Source organism: Neofelis nebulosa, chromosome 4 (genome assembly GCF_028018385.1).
Source record: "Neofelis nebulosa isolate mNeoNeb1 chromosome 4, mNeoNeb1.pri, whole genome shotgun sequence".
NCBI lineage: Eukaryota > Metazoa > Chordata > Mammalia > Carnivora > Felidae > Neofelis > Neofelis nebulosa.
The window spans coordinates 113,366,558-113,384,020 of record NC_080785.1 but is presented as its reverse complement, the minus strand read 5'-3'; the positions used below and the strand labels follow the sequence as shown (position 1 = coordinate 113,384,020).

Here is a 17,463-nt window from a genome sequence, read left to right as displayed (position 1 = left end):
CAAAGGGTGGGGAGAGGGGTGTCAGAAATGGCAGAGCTGAGGGGCCAGGCCCCATTTCACAGAGGGAGGGGCTGAGGCCAGATCCTCAAAGGTGAAGGGCGATGGTGTGAAATCCAGAAGGGTTCATGCCAGCCCAGGAGCATGGCCAGAGGCTCGAGCCCCCAGCCCAGGAAGGGGGTGGAAGGGGGGGGCGGAGCTTGCATAACATGCCAGCAGACAGAACGAAGATCCCATGTGGAGGACTTAGTGACCGAGGACAGCGGATCTAGGTCCAAATGCAGGGCAGGGGAAGACCATTGCTTTGGAGTTAGGCAGATCTGGATTCAAATCCCAGCTCTTCTCCCGACCAGTGGTATTAGCGGGTAAGTCGCTTTCTGTCTTGGAGCCTCAGCTTCCTCCTGAGCCAGGAGAAAACCAGACCACTCTCAAAGGTTTGCAAACATGGAAGGAGGCCACGTATACGAAGGCCTGGGAGACTTTAGGCAGAGAATAGATGCTCAGTAAATGAGAACTATCTCTGAAGGCCCAGAACCGGTCACAGACCACAGCTGGTGTTTCTTCCGTGTCTCCGGAGGGCATGAGGATGTATTTTGAGTCTAGAGCCAAGCAGGTTTGCCCTCTGCTAGGACAGTCTTTCCAAGTACCAGAAGCCTGCTATGCTTTTGCTTGTCCTGTTTCTTTTCTGGGAGTGTGCTTTCTTGTCTCCTTCCCCTAGGGAACTCTTACGCATCCTTCAAAACCTAGCTCATACGGCACCTCCTCTGTGCTGCCTTCCCAGTACTGTCAGTTGCTTGACTTCTGTGTTCCAAACATACTGGATTCTTGCTAGATTGTGAATCCCTTGTGGGAAGGGCCTTGCTTTGTGCTGCCTCAGACGGTGACATAATACCTTTAATTGGATGAATAACTAAAGGGATGAGCAAATAAATGAATGGCCATTTATCCCTTCCCTGATGTCACTTAGAGGCCTGTCCCTCACCATCCTTTGCCTCCATGACTGTGAACTTCTCAAGAGCCAGAGCCCGGTCTAGGGGTCTTGCCTTTGTCTGTCTCCCACTGGCCAGGTCCGTTCTTGATACATACTAGCTACTCAAAAGATGTCAGAATGACCGAGAGGGAAAAGAGGAGACGGGAAAGCTGAGCCCGTGCTTAGTAAGCACCTACTAAGAGTCAAGGGTGGTGCTGAGCATTTTCACCTGTATGATCCTTTTTTTAGCGTCATGCCAAGCTCATGGCACAGATGTGGGTACTGGGGCAGAAGGACCCAGATATGTGCAGGAGCCAGAATTTAAACCACAGAGTCTGAATGGCCCTTGAGAGCTGTTGCCATTTCATGATGATGCCTTCCAAAGGCGTTCATGCATGCATGAGTGACTTAATGAGTACACAGATAAATGAATGAATTACAGAGTTCTCAGGAGAAGCCTGCTGCCTCCTTCCTCTCTCACGCCAGTCCCTCTGCCTCCTGCCCAGGCCTTTCTCCGGTACAGCTGGGCCAGCGCTTTTATTTGGGGCTGTAGAATGAGACCTGGCCCGCCCCATGCCTTTGCAGGACTCCTACCTCCCTGCAGATTTTCCTGTGCGCCGCCCCCCTCCTACACCCTACCTTTCCTTGCTCTGCAGCTGCTGGCCCTTCCCGCTCCCCTGCCAATCAGACCCCCATTGTCCTGCCACATCTGGACTGCTCTGCAAATTGCCAGCCCCGAAAGGCTCACTCAGCATTCTCTGCAAGAAGACGTCCAGGCTTCATTCACAAACACGCGTTCCTAAAAGGCTGGTGATTGTGTCCTCAGCATCCCCATTGGGGCCTACCTGGAGACTTGGAGTGGCAGAAAAAGCCCCAGATGGCTGGGGAGGGAGGGGTGACGAAGCAGGAAGGGAGCTTGGCCTCTGGGAAGTGCAGGGCATGCATTACAATATCCTTTGCTCCATCGGCGCCAAAGCCTGTGTTCCCGCCTCTCAAGAGATAGTGTCTCCCTAATGGGGCTGCAAGGATGTCGGCGGGAAGGCTGTTAACACCCCGAGGGCTGGACCTGCCCCGGGGTTCTGGTTCAAGAAGCCTGGGGTGGACATTTGATGCTTTGGTTAGGGGAACCATGAGGAGGCTTCAGGAAGGGCGAGACCCTGCCCAGCTGGGCTCGCCTCTGGGGAAGGCAGTGACCATCTGGACCGGGTCACACGCAGCCCAGGGGACCCCAGGGACAGGGATGGTGGCAGTCTCTGGCTCATTCGCCTGTGCAGTAAGCCTAGAGCAAGGTGAGGAAGAGGGAGGGTGCTCAGAGAGCAAGATCTGACTGGTGCCAGCTCACTGATGACCATGGTCACTACCATGGTGAAACAACAGCAGTGGCCCCTCTGAACCCCTACCGTGCACCAAGTACAGAACACCTACCTCGCTTAGGGTCTGATTTGACATCAGTGAAGTCTTTGTTCGTGAATAATCTGAATGTGCTCCTCTGCTTTCCGGGGAGGTAATGATCGAACTGAACTCCCACCCTCCCTGAATTTCCAGTAGAAGCCCAGAGAGGGCATGTACTCTACCCCAGGTCACACAGCTTAGCAGGTGTAGGACTGACTGAGAGAAGGCCCTCGCGAACATGTGGTTGCTGGAATCAGTTGGCCTGGGTTTGGCTCCTGGGCCCCTCTGCTCAGCCGTGTGGCGAGAGACAGACCCCGAGCTTCACTGTCCTCAGTTTATACTTCTGTTCTATGGGCTTGAGGAGAAGAAAGAGGCTGCTGTGACCACTCACGCTCAACCCCCCATCAGTGGACGTGGCTGCTTCTCTGCCACCACCTCCTTATGGCAAACCTGAGAGATGAGGAGCCTGAGGGTCAGGGTGAGGCAGTCCCCAGGGTCACACAGTGCAGTCCCCTCCCTGAGACATCGCTCCTCCTCTGGAAGCTGCTTTTAGAGGCTCGTGGCCTCCTGGGAGACCGTGTGCGGGCTGTGCTCACCCTGAACCTGGTGTCAGAGCCGGGGTGAGGATCTTCCTGAGCACAGGCAGGGCAGGGCCAGGCCTATAAGCTCCTCACAGGGCTGTGGGAGGCAGGACTCAAAATGCCTTGGATTAAAATACATAAGAAAAACGGACAGTGGAAATTGATAAATGCGAAATTGGTGTCCTCAAGGTAGGATATGGCAGCTGACCAGGCACAGCCCGGCCCACCTCCCCGGGCTCTCAGAGCAGACTGCCGAGGGACACCTTGTGACTTAGGACCTGGGTGGGTCACTGAGAAGTGACAGTATCTGAGTGGGACCTTCAAGTCTGACTTAGTGCGTGGGTGAGGCCACTGAGGGGTGACTTTGGACCTGGGTGGGGCTAAAACAATCCCACGCACGGAGATGTTGCCAAAAGGATCCAATCTAGAAACAAGATGTAGGGACTGGCGTGGGTGTGGAGGTGGCGAGTGGTCTCATGGGCAGGCCTGGGAGGGAGCCAGGTCTGTTGGGCCTCTCTGGACCTCCTTGAGTCCCAGAGGTTTGGGGTTTTGCCAGCAACTCTTTCCAGGACTGTGTGGCAGCCACATGCTGCCCTCTGCTGGGACATTGTAGTATTACACCCCATGACATTGGGCTTGGGGCAACACCAGGACTTCCCTGAGAACTTCATGGGGACATCCCTGGGATCCAGAGTCCTCAGGGCTGGCAGAGGCTCCCAAGGCCTTCTTCTGCCCCTGACAGACCCTTGCTTTCTTAGTCACGGAGATGGGGAGCTCACTCCTTTTTGCAGTCAGCTTCAATGCTGCACAGCGCGGATCAGCTTGGCCCCAGAAGGCGTTGCAGTTGGCTCCCTCCTGGTGTCATCTCTGCTCTCTGGGTTTCATGACTGCCTGTAGAGCCTGGGGGTGCTGAGCTGCCCTCCACCAAGCTGCCCTGCTCCAGACCGGGCTGTCCGGTTCCTCCAGGCCCTGCCCACCCTAGCCCTACACAAGCTGCCTTATGCCTGTTCATCTTCCATGGGGGATCTCCAGACCAAAGAGACCTGGCAGGAGCTCCGAACAGCTGAGCACCCCCCCCCCTCCCCTGGAGGGTAAGGCTTTCTCAGGAAAATTGCTGCAGATCTCTCAGATGTGCCTGTGTCTTTGTTTCTATGCCAGAGACGCTCAGTGTCCCTGGATCCAAAGGGAGGCTGACAATTGGCCAGGAGTTGAGGAATGGCTGGATATGGACAAAGGGGTGAGTGGCCGGCTCAGAGAGGCCAGCCAGGGTGAGGCCGCAGCACAGCCGGGAGCTGGGACTTCTCTGGAGCATCATGGGCAGGTCCCACAGGGGGCTCTCAGGACCTTCCACGCCCAAGTTCCTGCTCCTGCAGGAGCCACAAAGGAGGGTATTCTCAGGGAGGCCAAGGAGAAAGGAGAGGGGAGGGGGAAGTTGGCAGGCTTGGTGGTGAAGGAAGAGGACCGATCACTTGAGTAAAAAGCCCAGCGACTTTATCCGTCATCATGTAAGCAGACTCGTTCATTTGCTCGTTCCTCAAATATGTTTTGAGTACAAGCACACCTTACCTTATTGCACTTTGCAGATACTGCATTTTTTTTTTTTTTTTTTTTTACCAATCGAAGGTTCGTGGTGACCCTGCTTTAAGCAAGTCGCCCGGCGCCCTTTCTTCTGCAGCATTTGCTCGCTTCGCGTCCCTGTGTCACATCTCGGTAATTCTCGCAGTATTTCAAATTTTTTCGTTGTTAATCTATTTGTTCTGGCGATCCGTGATCAGAGATTGTTGAATGTTGCTGCTGTAACTGATTTGAGGTGCCGTGAACCGCGTCCATAAAAGATGGGGAATTTAATCGAAAGATGTGCGTGTTCTGACGGCTCCAGCGACTAGCCCCTCCCCTTCCCCCCTTCCTCTCCTCGGGCCTCCCTGTTCCCCGAGACACGATAATATTGAAATCAGGCCAGTGAAGAGGCCTACAGTGGCCTCTACGCGTTCGAGTGAAATGAGGACTCCCACGGCTCTCACTTCACGTGAAAAGGTAGAAGTGATTCCGCTTAGTGAGGCAAGCGTGTCAAAAACCGAGAAAGGCCCCGAGCCAGGCCTTGTGCAACAAATAGCCAAGGAACGTGGCTGTGATGCGAATGCGAAGGAAAAGTTCTGGAAGGAAATTCAAAGTGCTCCGCCAGCGAACACAAAAACGGTCAGAAAGTCACGCAGCCTGAACGCAGAGATGGAGGAGGTCTTCGTGGTCTGGATAAGAGATCGAACCAGCCGCAACATTGTCTTAAGCCAAAGCCTAATCCAGAGCAAGGCCCTGACTCTCTTCGATTCTGTGCAGGCTGAGAGAGGTGGGAAAGCCGCAGAAGAAACGTCTGAAGCTAGCGGAGATCGGTTCGTGAGGTTTAAGGAGAGAAGCTGTCTCCCCAACGTACGAGGACAAGGTGAAGCAGCAAGTGCTGATGTAGAAGCCGCAGCGAGTTTTCCAGAAGGTCAGGCTGAGACGGAATGAAGGTGGGTTCACGAACCAGATTTCCAGTGTAGGTGAAACAGCCTTCTGTTGGGAGAAGATGCCGTCTCGGAGTTTCGTAACGAGAGAAGCAAAGTCAACGCCTGGCTTCAAAGCGTCAAAGGACAGGCTGCCTCTCTGGTGAGGGGCTAATGCAGCTGGTGGCTTTAAGTCGAAGCCAGTGCTCACTTACCATGCAGAAAACCCCGGGGCCCTTGACAGTTACGCTTTGTCTACCCTGCCAATGCTCTCTGCGTGCAACAACCAGGCCTGAATGACAGCACATCCGTGTACAACGTGGATTGCCGAATATTTTAAGCCCACAAAAAGATTCCTTTTATATATTTTTAAATATGTTTGTAATGTTTATTGATTTTTGAGAGAGAATGTGATAGAACGTGAGCAGGGAAGGGCAGAGAGAGAGAGGGAGAACCAGAATCCGAAGCAGGCTCCAGGCTCTGAGCGGTCAGCAGAGATCCCGACGTGGGGCTCGAACCCACAAACCGTGAGATCATGACCTGAGCTGAAGTTGGATGCCCAACTGACCGAGCCACCCGGGCGCCCCTATACATATAGATATAGATATAGGTATAGATATAGATATAGATATGTTAATTTATTTATTGGGGTGCCTGGGTGACTCAGCCACCCAGGTGCCCCTACATATGTGTGTGTGTGTGTGTGTGTATATGTTAATTAATTTATTTATTGGGGTGCCTAGGTGACTCAGTCAGTTGGGCATCCAACTTCAGCTCAGGTCATGATCTCACGGTTTGTGGGTTCGAGCCCCATGTCGGGCTCTGCGCTGACAGCTCAGAGCCTGGAGCCTGCTTCGGATTCTGTGTCTCCCTCTCTCTCTGCCCCTCCCCCACTTGTTCACGCTCGCTCTCTCTCTCTCTCTCTCTCTCCCTCTCTCAAAAATAAATAAACATTTACAAATTTTTAAAATTAATTTATTTACTGTGAGAGAGAGACAGCACACGCACAAGTTGGGGAGGGGCAGAGAGAGAGGAAGAGAGAGAATCTCAAGTAGTCTCTGCTCTGTCAGTGCAGAGCCTGACGTGGGGCTCGATCTCACGAACCGCGAGATTGTGACCTGAGCCAAAATCAAGAGTTGGGACACTCGACCAACTCAGCCACCCAGGCGCCCCTCAACTTTCAAGTCTTATTGTTTAAGAAATACATTTCCTAAGGCTATAGCTGCCATAGGTCCTGATTCCTTTGATGGCGCTGGGCAAAGTAAATGGAAAACCTTCTGGAAAGGATTCGCCATTCTAGGTGCCATTAAGAACATTCGTGATTCGTGGGAAGGGGCAAAAATATCAACCTTCACAGGAATTTGGAAGAAGCTGAGTCCATCCCTCACAGAGGACTTTAAGGGTTCGGGACTTGAGGGGAGGATGTCACTGCAGCTGTGGCGGGAAGAGCAAGAGAACCAGAATTAGAAGTGGAGCCTGAAGATGGGACTGAATTATCGGAATCTCATGATCAATCTTGAACAGATGAGAAGTTGCTTCCGACTGATGAGCCAAGAAAGTGGTTTCCTGAGATGGAATGAACTCGTGGTGGAGATGCCGTGAAGATTGTTGAAATGACAGCCGAGGGTTTACAATATTACATAAACTTAATTGATAAAGCAGCGGCCGGGTTTGCAAGGATTGATTTCAGTTTTGAACGCAGTTCTCCTGTGGGTGAAATGCTCTTGAACAGCATTGCAGGCTACAGAGAAATGGCTTGTGAAAGGAAGCGTCAATCAATGCAGTATTGTCTACTTTTTTTAAAATTTCTTCTTAATGTTTTATTTATTTTTGAGAGAGAGACAGACAGAGTGTGAGCAGGGGAGGGGCAGAGAGAGAGGGAGACACAGAATCCGAAGCAGGCTCCAGGCTCTGAGCTGTCAGCACAGAACCCGATGCGAGGCTCCAACCCACGAACCGCGAGATCATGACCTGAGCCTAAGTCGGACACTTAACCGACTGAGCCACCCAGGCGCCCCCAAAGTATTTTTAAGTTAAGGTATGTATATTGCTTTTTTGGACACAAGACAATCGCACACTCGATAGACAACAGTGTGACTGATCCTTGAACTACACGTGTTCGAACTGTGTGGGTCCACGTATGTGTGGAGTTTTTACAGTACTATAAATGTATTTTCCCTTCTTTATCATTTTCTTAGTAAAGTTTTTTTCTATAGCTTGCTTTAGTTTAGTTCCCTTCTTTATCAGTTTCTTAATAAAGTTTTTTTTTTCTATAGCTTGCTTACAGCTAGAGCTGTAAGAATACAGTGCATAATAGATACAACACACAACGTATGGGTTAACCGACCGTTTATGTTACCGGTAAGGCTCTGGTCCGCGGGAGGCTATTAGCAGTTAAGTTTAGGGGGAGTCAAAATGTAGGCGCAGATTTCGAACTGCATGGGGGTCAGAGCCCCTAACGCCCACATTGTTCGAGAGTCAACCGTGGCGTGTAAACGTAACTTTTAGATGCACTGTTATACGCACAAACCAAAACATTCGTTTGATTTTATTGCGACACCGGCTTTATCGTCATGGCCTGGAGCCAAACCCACACTGCCTGTGAGGCGTGCCTACTATGTGCCAGGCGCGGTCCCGAGGCTTGAGTCTATACCAGTGAGTAAAACAAGCAGAATCCCCTCCCCTTTACGGACTCTATACCTGAATGAGGGAGACAGTCAGCAAACAAATGGGATGCTCTCAGAAAGTGGTAAGTGCTCCGAAGATAGTGGCTTGAGGGTGATGGGGTGGATGACGTCAGGGGACAGGTGGGCAGGAAAAGCCCCTGTGAGAAGACACCTACATGCTGAGAAGAACGGGCCGGGTGAGAATCCAGGGCAATGTACTAGGTACACGGTCGATCCTTGAACAGCTTGAGGGCCAGGGCTCCCTGTGTCGTCAGAAATCCACATGTAACTCTTGACTCCCCAAACACTTAACTACTAATCACCGCCTGTTGACCAGAAACCTTACTGGTAGCATACACAGGCAGTTGACACATCTTGTATGTTACACGCACTTTATGCTGTATTCTCGCAATAAAGTAAGCTGGAGAAGAGAAAATGTTAAGTACAAAGAACAAACTGGTGATGGCCAGAGGGGAGGAGGTGGGGGGTGTGAAATAGGACATTAAGAGGTACAGACTTCCGGTTATAGAATAAGTCACAGGGATGAAAAGTGCGACACTGGGGATACGGTTCGAGTCTTGAATTAACGTTGTCTGGCGACAGATGGTCACTACATTTATCACGGCGAGCATCGTGTAATGCAAGAAGTGTCAAATCACTGTGTTGCACACCTGAAACAGAACATTGCACCTCAACTATACTTCAATAATAAATTTTTTTAAAAAATTTAATGTTTCTTTACTTTTGAGAGAGAAAGAGCGTGAACAGGGAAGGGGCAGAGAGAGAGGGAGATACAGAATCGGAAGCAGGCTCCAGGCTCCGAGCTGTCGGCACAGAGCCCGACGCGGGGCTCGAACCCACGAATCGTGAGATCGTGGCCTGAGTCCAAGTCGGACGTTTAACCAACTGAGCACCCCAACAGTAAGTTTATTTTAAAAAAGAAACCCCATATCCGCTAGCCGTCTCCCTCACCCCGCTCTCCCCTCAGCCCCCGGCAACCACCGATCTACTCTCGGTCTCTATGGATTGGCCTCTTCTGGACTTCTCACGTAAACGGCATCTTACAATCTGTGGCCTTCTGTGACCGGCTTCTTTTCGCTGAACGTCACGTTTTCAAGGCTCGTCCGCCTTGTAACATGTGTCAGCCCCTCACTCCTTTGTGCGGCAAAGTCACGTGCCATTGGATGTATGTGACACAGTTTGTTGATCCACTCATCAGCCGGTGGACATTTGGGTCTTTCCCACTTTGGGGCGATTCTGGGTAACGTTGCTGCGAGCATCCGTGCACAGCTTTCTCCGTGCACACGTCTCCGCTTCTTGTGCGCACTAGGGGTGGAGTCACGGGTCCGGTGACAGCTCCATGTTTCATACTTTGAGGAACTGCCAGACCGCCTGCCACAGTGGCTGCACCGTGCACGTTCCCACCAGCAGTGCGCGAGGGTTCCTGCTTCTCCACCTCCTCGTCAACACTTGTCGCCATCCAGTTTTCGTCTGAGTGTCCTGGTGGGTGTGAACTAGTTTCTCATCGTGGCTTAGATTTGCGTTTTTCTAACGAGGGCCGAAGCCAAGCACCTTTTCGTGCGCCTCTTGGCCGTTCGGACCTCTCTTTGGAGAAATGTCCGTTCAGAGTCTTTGCCCCGTATTTGCTTGTTTGTGAAAACAAAGCGACTTCCTGCACAGGAAGCCTGCAGAAAACTTAATGCCTTGATGAATAGGAGCCACAGAGCTGAGAAGGGAGGAGGAGAGGTGGGGACCAGACTTTTCAGTATAAACCTTTCACATTTTGTGGTTTTGAATCCTGCAAATACACCATGCAAGTGCAGTTTTAGAGAGCAAATGTGGGGGCGCCTGGGTGGCTCAGTCGGTCCAGTGGCTGACTCTCAGTTTCGGCTCAGGTCATGATCTCCTGGTTCGTGAGTTCGAGCCCCGTGTCGGGCTCTGCGCTCACAGTGCTGAGCCTGCTTCGGATCCTCTGTGTCCCTCTCTCTGCCCCTCCCCCACTCGTGCTCGCTCGCTCTCTCTCAAAAACAAATGTAAAAAAAAAAAAACATTTTAACAACAAAAAAAAAAGAATAAGAAAAGAGCTAACGTGAGCAAACTGCACCAACTCAACCAGACCAGCCCTCAGCAGTCCCTGGAAGTGATAGCTGAAGCTTGATTCCAGAAACGCAGTTGGCTCCTGGCTGGTGTGGGTGACCGCGGTCCCCCACCCCGTCCCCGCCAGAGGTCCTCGTCTGGGTCATTCACTCAGCCAGGAGGGAACTCCCTTGATGCAGATCATTGGCCTGCCACACCCCCTCAGTTAAATCTTATATAAAAACCACCTGGGAGGAAGGCAGTAGGTGTCAGGCCCAGGAGGTAGAAACCTGGGCTGTGAGAAGGGGAAGGACAGTATCGTCCACATGCTGCCCTTGCAGCCTGGCTTCTTGGTCAAGGCAGCCAGGGGGATGGTGGGTATAGTCCCAGCCCTTCTGCCCCGGGGGTCATCAACCAAGCAAGCGTAGCAGGGGAAGGGGGGGAGGTGAACCTCGTGGGCCCAGGGTTCCAGATCCGAGCTCTCCATTGAGACTCTCCCGGTCTCTGGGTGTGAGGTTCTGCCCTGTATCGCCAAATGCCCAGCAGGTGCCCAGGAGATGCGTGTTGAGCAAAGGTGCCCCTTGCAGTGGTATGGGGAGGGGGTGTGGGCCAGAGGAGGACCTGTGGTCTGGGCCAGGACCTACCCTGCGAGAGGCCTGTGGCGTCCTCACCCTCCACGCCTCATGGGCATGACCTGCAGAGAGAGCTCACAGCCAGCAGGGGAGGCAGATGCCGACACAGAGCGGGACAATGTGGGGGAAAATGTGGGGGATGTGCCTGAATGGTGGGACCACCATGGAGCTGTGCCGTGAGCTCAAATTTCATCCACTTGCTCATTCAGTGTTTTGTTGAGCATCTACTGTGTCGCAACCACTGGGAATATAGCAGTCAACAAAACAGAAACCTTATCTGCGTGGAGTTGACACAGTAATGGGAGGAGGGGACAGGCCAGACACTAGAATCCATAACTAAAAATACATGAATTTTGTTAAGGTGTACAATTAAGTGGTTTAAATTTTTTTTTTAATGTTTATTCATTTTTGAGAGAGAAACAGAGAGAGAAAGAGTGTGAGCAGAGGAAGGGCAGAGCAAGAGGGAGACAGAGAATCCGAAGTAGGCTCCAGGCTCTGAGCTGACAGCACAGAGCCCGACGTGGAGCTTGAACTCATGAACAGTGAGATCAGACCTGAGCTGAAGTCGGACGCTCAACCGACTGAGCCCCTCAATGGTTTATACCATAATCACTGAGTTGCACGACCATCGCCACAATCAATTTTAGAACATCCTCATCACCCCAAACAGAAATCCTGTACCCATGAACTCACTCCTCACCCTCCCTGGGCCCCAAGCTCCTGGCAGTCACTGACCTACTCTGTCCCTATGGATTTACTTATTCTAGACCTTTCATATAAGTAGAAGCACACAATCCGTGGTCTTCTGTGGCTTCTTTCACTAAGCACAATGTTTTCAAGGTTCATCCACATTGTAACATGTCAGCCCTTCCTTTTTTATGGCCACATAATATTCCATCGCATGGACAGGCCATGTTTCTTTATCCATTCACCTGTTGATGGATGTTTAAGTTGTTTCCACTTTGGGGCTAGGAAGAGTTTTGACGATGAGAAGCGCTAAGGAGAAAAGGCAAGGATGGGGTCTGGCAGTGTGGACTGGGGAGGGCATACAGCAGGGCCTCACTGAGGATGGGGCCCTGAGCAAAGGCCCAAAGGAGACAACGATACAAGCAGATAGTTGGGAGAGGAGTGGCTGGGCCAAGGCAGGGCTCCTCATGTTCAGCAGGTACGTACCTTTGTTAAAATATTAAAATACTTTCATGCCAGTGAGTTGAAGACCATGCCTGAGCCCCTAGAACGTCCCCATGCTGCTGCTGTGCTGTCCAGCCCCACTAGTGGCCCCCTCACATATCCCCAGGACTTGCAACAAAGGAGTTAGTACTTAGCAGAGCAGGAGGTGTTTCTGAGTGCTCAGGGTCAGTGCCATTGTTTTAATATTCCCCTGGGCGAAGTCCACAGCACATGCAAAAGCCCTGGGGCAGGAGAGGGCTGGGCAGGCTGGTGGGAAGAAGAGACCCTACGCTTGGGGCAGAGTGAATGAGGGGGAGAGGGGTGGGAGACAGGTCAGGGGGATCACTCAGGGCCTTGTGGGTCATTGCAAGGACTTCGGCTTTTCCTCTGAATGGGCCGGGAGCCCTGGAGGGTGCTGAGCAGAGCAGTCAACGTGCCTTGCTTACTTTTAGCCCAAGAATACAATCTGGCTGCTGTCTGTAGATAGGCTATTGAGAGCCAACCCGGGGAACAGGGAGGCTTACGGTCATCCAGAGCTCAGAGGGAGGCCGGGACCAGGGTGGGATATGGAGGTGCAGAGTAGCGAGAGCAGGTGTGTGGGGTGGGGGGTACGAGAAGGAGAGAGGAAATGACAGGGTAAGGTTGCCTTGCCGAGAAAACGAGATCGCAAGAGGAGCAGGGTTTGGGGAGAGATGAGATGTACCTCGCCGGACATGTTGAGCTTACCATGTCCTAGGAGTCCTTCCTGGACCTTGGGTCTGGAATCAACAGAGAGGTAGAGGTTGAAAGTGTAAACATGGGTGTGGCCAGCGTCTGGGTGGTTTACAAAGCCAGGAGTCTGGATGAGACTACCAGGGGGTGAGTGCAGACAACAAGAGGCCAGGGACACGGAGACAAGGAGGAGCCGGGTGAGGAGATGAAGAAGGAGAGGGGAACAGAAAAGACATAGTCTCGTTTATTGCTGTATCCCAGCACCTAGTAGGTGCCAGCACACAGTAGGTGCTCATGGAATGAACATATGCATGGGTGGCCAGCTCCTTTGGACCCTTCAGCCTCCCTGTTGGTGGGACTCTGGTGGGAAACAAAGTTTCCCTTTTAAATGCATTCAAGGGGCGCCTGGGTGGCTTAGTTAGTCAAGAGTCCAACTCTTGATCTTAGCTCAGGTCTTGATCTCCAGGGTCATGAGTTCAAGCCCCATGCTGGGCTCCATGCTGGGTGTGGAGCCTACTTAAAAAACAAACAAACAGGGGCGCCTGGGTGGCTCGGTCGGTTAAGCGTCCGACTTCGGCTCAGGTCACGATCTCGCGGTCCGTGAGTTCGAGCCCCACATCGGGCTCTGGGCTGATGGCTCAGAGCCTGGAGCCTGCTTCAGAATCTGTGTCTCCCTCTCTCTCTGCCCCTCCCCCATTCATGCTCTGTCTCTCTCTGTCTCAAAAATAAATAAACGTTAAAAAAATTAAGACAAACAAACAAAAACATCCAAGTTAAAAAAAAAATCAGCTTAAAGTGAGCCATTACGTGGATACTGGTGCAAAGGGCACAGTGTTCATGGTGGCAGAGGGTTGAGATTGGCTCATGGACTCCTTCCCGGAGAGGTAGGTGTTATCACCCCACTTTACAGATGAGGAACTGGAGACTGAGGGAGGTAAAGGGCTTGCCTCCGAGCCTCCCGCGTGCACTTGAGGCTCCTTCTGCACCAAGAGCCTTTTCTCCCATGAGCCGTGAATTTGGGAGCTCTACGAAATAGCCGGGGAACTTTCCACATGCAAATATTCCATCCGGTCTATTAACTAAAATCGCAGCAAATAAACTATAATCATAAGACCTATTATTAGTGCGGATGCGCAAGTAATTGCCCTGTGCAGATTTAGACTGTGGGAAGAACGTTCGTCTGGGCTGGGATTTTTACCAAACCCACAGAGGTTGTGACATGTGGAAATAATGAGAAGCTACGGGGTGGTACCCATGTTCCCTTGGATCCAGTGGGGTGAGCCAGGTAGTGTGGCTTGAGATCATCCATTTATGTTTTCAGCTGGTGAACATTTATTAGGCGCCTACTGTATGCTGAGCCACATCAGTGCACTGGGAGATGCTGTGATGGCCAAGACAGGTGGTGACTCTGTCCCTGGGCACCCAACATTCTCTTGATGGCAGACAGATGTTGAAAAAGAAGAAGAAGAAGAAAAAACCAACTAAACAGGTTGATTTAAAATACTCTGGACGAAATAAAATGGTGAGGGGCAGGGGGTGAGGAACATTTCACCAAGGGTGCTCAGGAAATGCCTCCCAAAGAGGTAATCTCTGAGCTGAGACCTAGAGAGTGAGCCGTGCAGAGATCTGGGGGGGAGGGGGGGGTGTTCTGACAAGGGGAATATCATGTGCAAAGGCTCTGAGGCAGGAACAGGTTGGCATGGAACAGAGCGGGCGAAGGGATGAATGAGCCTGGCAGAGATGTGGATTCTATTTTGAAGCTAGAGAAGGACAGATGTGATTTGTGTTTGTGCGAGATGATGTGCCACAGTCTGAGTTGGCAGTAACCCCGACTAGGGTAGAGAAAGATCCTGACCCTCCCAGAAGAGATCCCCTCTGGTTCTCACTCCTGGGGGTGTCTCTGCGCATCTAGCCTCCTCCAGACCCCTCTCCCAAGGCTGAACCAGCATGGAGACAGGGACAGACCTCTCAAGGCCGAGGACTACTATTTTGCATGCCCTCCCTGAGCCCAGGTTTCCCCTAGTGTGTGCTGTGGCAGGCACATCTCCTGTAACCCTTCTTGTGTCTGTTCCCAGTGGGGGTCTGCTTTTCCCATTTTCCAGGGTAGGAACTGAGGCACAGAGACGGGCAGTCGCTTGCCCAAGGTCACACAGCAGGTAAGCGGTTGGTGGAGACCTGAACTGAGGAACTGAGGCCTGAGAACAGAGTCTGTGTCTGCTGTGCCCCCAGCCTGCCCCAGCCCAGTCTGCCCTGGGAACAGCCCTCATCAGACCAGACAGACTATGTCTCTCTGGGCGGGGTGACTCCGGACCCCAGCCCTGCCACAAGGGCCCCACTGGCAGCCCAGCTCACCGGCCAGATCAGCCCCAGCCAGCCCAGAGAAGAATCACCTTCCAAATCCCCTCTACGGTAAGGACAAGCGGGTGACAGACAGGAAAACTCGGGCCCAGAGCCACCTGGAGACATGGGGAGAGGAGACCGCAGGGCCTGGGCTCCCCAGGGTCAGCCTTGTCGGTGGTCCTGTCCTCAGGCCCCGCCTGGCCTCCGGGTCTGGGGCCCGACAGAAAGAACTAGGACAGCCGCTCCCACCTTCTGGAGCCCAGCGGAGCCTCACTCTAGGCCCAGACTCCCACACGCCCTTCAGGCCAGGAACGAGTTTCGTAGGGAGGCTCCAGACGTGGCCTCGGGGCTTCATGTCCAGCCTCAGTCCCCATCGGTAACACAGGGTCAGGGTCTGGCTCCCAGGCTTCCAGGGTACCGTCCACAACACCGCTTTGAAAACTGTATCAGGGACTCTGAAGGTGGTGCTTTTGTGCACCACGGACGCTCGGTTCAGCGGGACCCACTCAGGCTGTGGCCAGCGCCCAGCCAGTTACACATTGTGCCCAAAGGGTCGCCTTCACAGCATCCTGATTTTGTGACCTCTGAGGATGCTGGTCATCTTTGTGCAACACCTGTCTGGCGCACCCCCTCTTCCTGGCGCGCTGCCTACGTCCACCCGTCTGGTACCCACGTAGGCCTGTGCGAGGGGCTGGGATGAACCTTTGGAGGGAAAACCAGACTGGAAGGAGCTAGAAGGCGCCCAGTGCCGAGGCAGGGCAGGGAGCTGGATTCAAACGTACATGTGACTCCGAACCTATGTGCTGGCCCCTGCAGAAAACGGTATTTTCCCTTATTATATTTAAGCATGTTGTAGAAATTGTGAAAAACAAAACGAAAAGGGAAATAAAGTTGGCCCGTACTTCCAACACTCAGAGGTGGCAACTATTAATGGTGACATGTTGGCATGTGTCCTTCCAGTCATTTTTCTTTTTCTTTAAAAAAATTTTTTTAATGTTTACTTTTGAGAGACACAGACAGAGCGTGAATGGTAGAGGGGCAGAGAGAGGGAGACAGAATCCGAGGCAAGCTCCAGGCTCCCAGCTGTCAGCGCAGAGCCTGATGTGGGGCTTGAACCCACAAACTGTGAGGGATCATGACCTGAGCCGAAGTCAGACGCTTAATGGACTGAGCCACCCAGGCGCCCCTGGGCATTTTTCTAGCTGTGTGTTACGCTCACATTACAGGGTTCATACTCCATATATACTTTGAGAACCTACTTTTTTTTTTAATTTCTTTTTTAGCATTTATATATTTTTTGAGAGACAGAGAGAGACAGAACATGAGCAGGAGACGGGCAGAGAAAGAGGGAGACACAGAATCCGAAGCAGGCTCCAGGCTCTGAGCGGTCAGCACAGAGCCCCACACGGGGCTGGAACTCACGAACCGCCAGATCATGACCTGAGCCGAAGTCAGCGCTTAACTGACTGAGCCCCCCAGGTGCCCCGAGAACATACTTTTTGCTTAACTAACAGATGTTAACATCAATGCTTGTAAACACGTCCTTTAAAGGCTGCCTGCTAGCACGTGCATTTTTAGGCAGCTCCCAATGTTGGACATTTACCTTAATATTTGTTTGGAGTTTTGGTTTGCTCATTGTTCTTATAAATAATGCTGCGATGAACATCTTTGAACATGAAGCTTGGTGCTCATTTGGGATTCCTTTTTGCTAAGAAATGCCATTCTTATGTTATCTCGGGTCCTTGGGGAGGCAGGAGCAGGTCCTAACTCACTGTGGCAGGACAGGGCAGATGGCGGATCCCCAGGAAGGACCTGCAGGGGAGGGGCTGCAGAACGCAGCTTGCAGCTGCGGGCAGGGAGCTCGCCAGGCCTCTTCCCACTGCTCCAGCGGCTCCTTCTCCCTCTCCTTTGCTGGCCTTTGCTTCTGCCCATAAATATCCACATGCCCAGGGCTCTGCCCGGCCTTCCCTCTTCAACCCACTCTCTCCCCACCTCTCCCTCCTGGAGCCGGGCCTCCAGCCAGATTCTTATAGCCTCCTGGCTGCTTCTCCTGAGCATCCCCAAGGCTCCTTACCCCAGCACATCCAAAAGGGGCCGGGTCGTCTCTCCTTACACCCTGTACCTCTTCTTGGGTCCCCAGGTAGGTAAATGGCACTACCATCCATCCAGTGCCCAAGCTAGGAACCTGGGTGTTGACTTTGACCCTGCGTCACCATCATACCTCACCCATACGTCTCCCCAACACATTTCTTCTCTCCCATCCCACCCCTTGCTGTATACAGGGCAGAGAGAAGTACCGACTGTCCACCACAGGCCTCCAGACCTGCCGTTCCCTTTCTCCAGAGGCACTGTCCCCCTGCCTCTAACCTCTCCCCCTTGAACCCATACCCCACGAAGGGATTTATTTAGTTTCATGTCCCTCCTCAGCATCCTTCCGAAGAAGCCCAA

General features: G+C 52.4%; 1 protein-coding gene across 4 annotated transcripts in view; it reads left to right on the top strand.

Moving 5' to 3' along the window:
* Nucleotides 1-17,463, top strand: part of IQSEC1 (IQ motif and Sec7 domain ArfGEF 1) — a 404,132-nt gene that overhangs the window by 209,365 nt on the left and 177,304 nt on the right. The window lies entirely within an intron of this gene.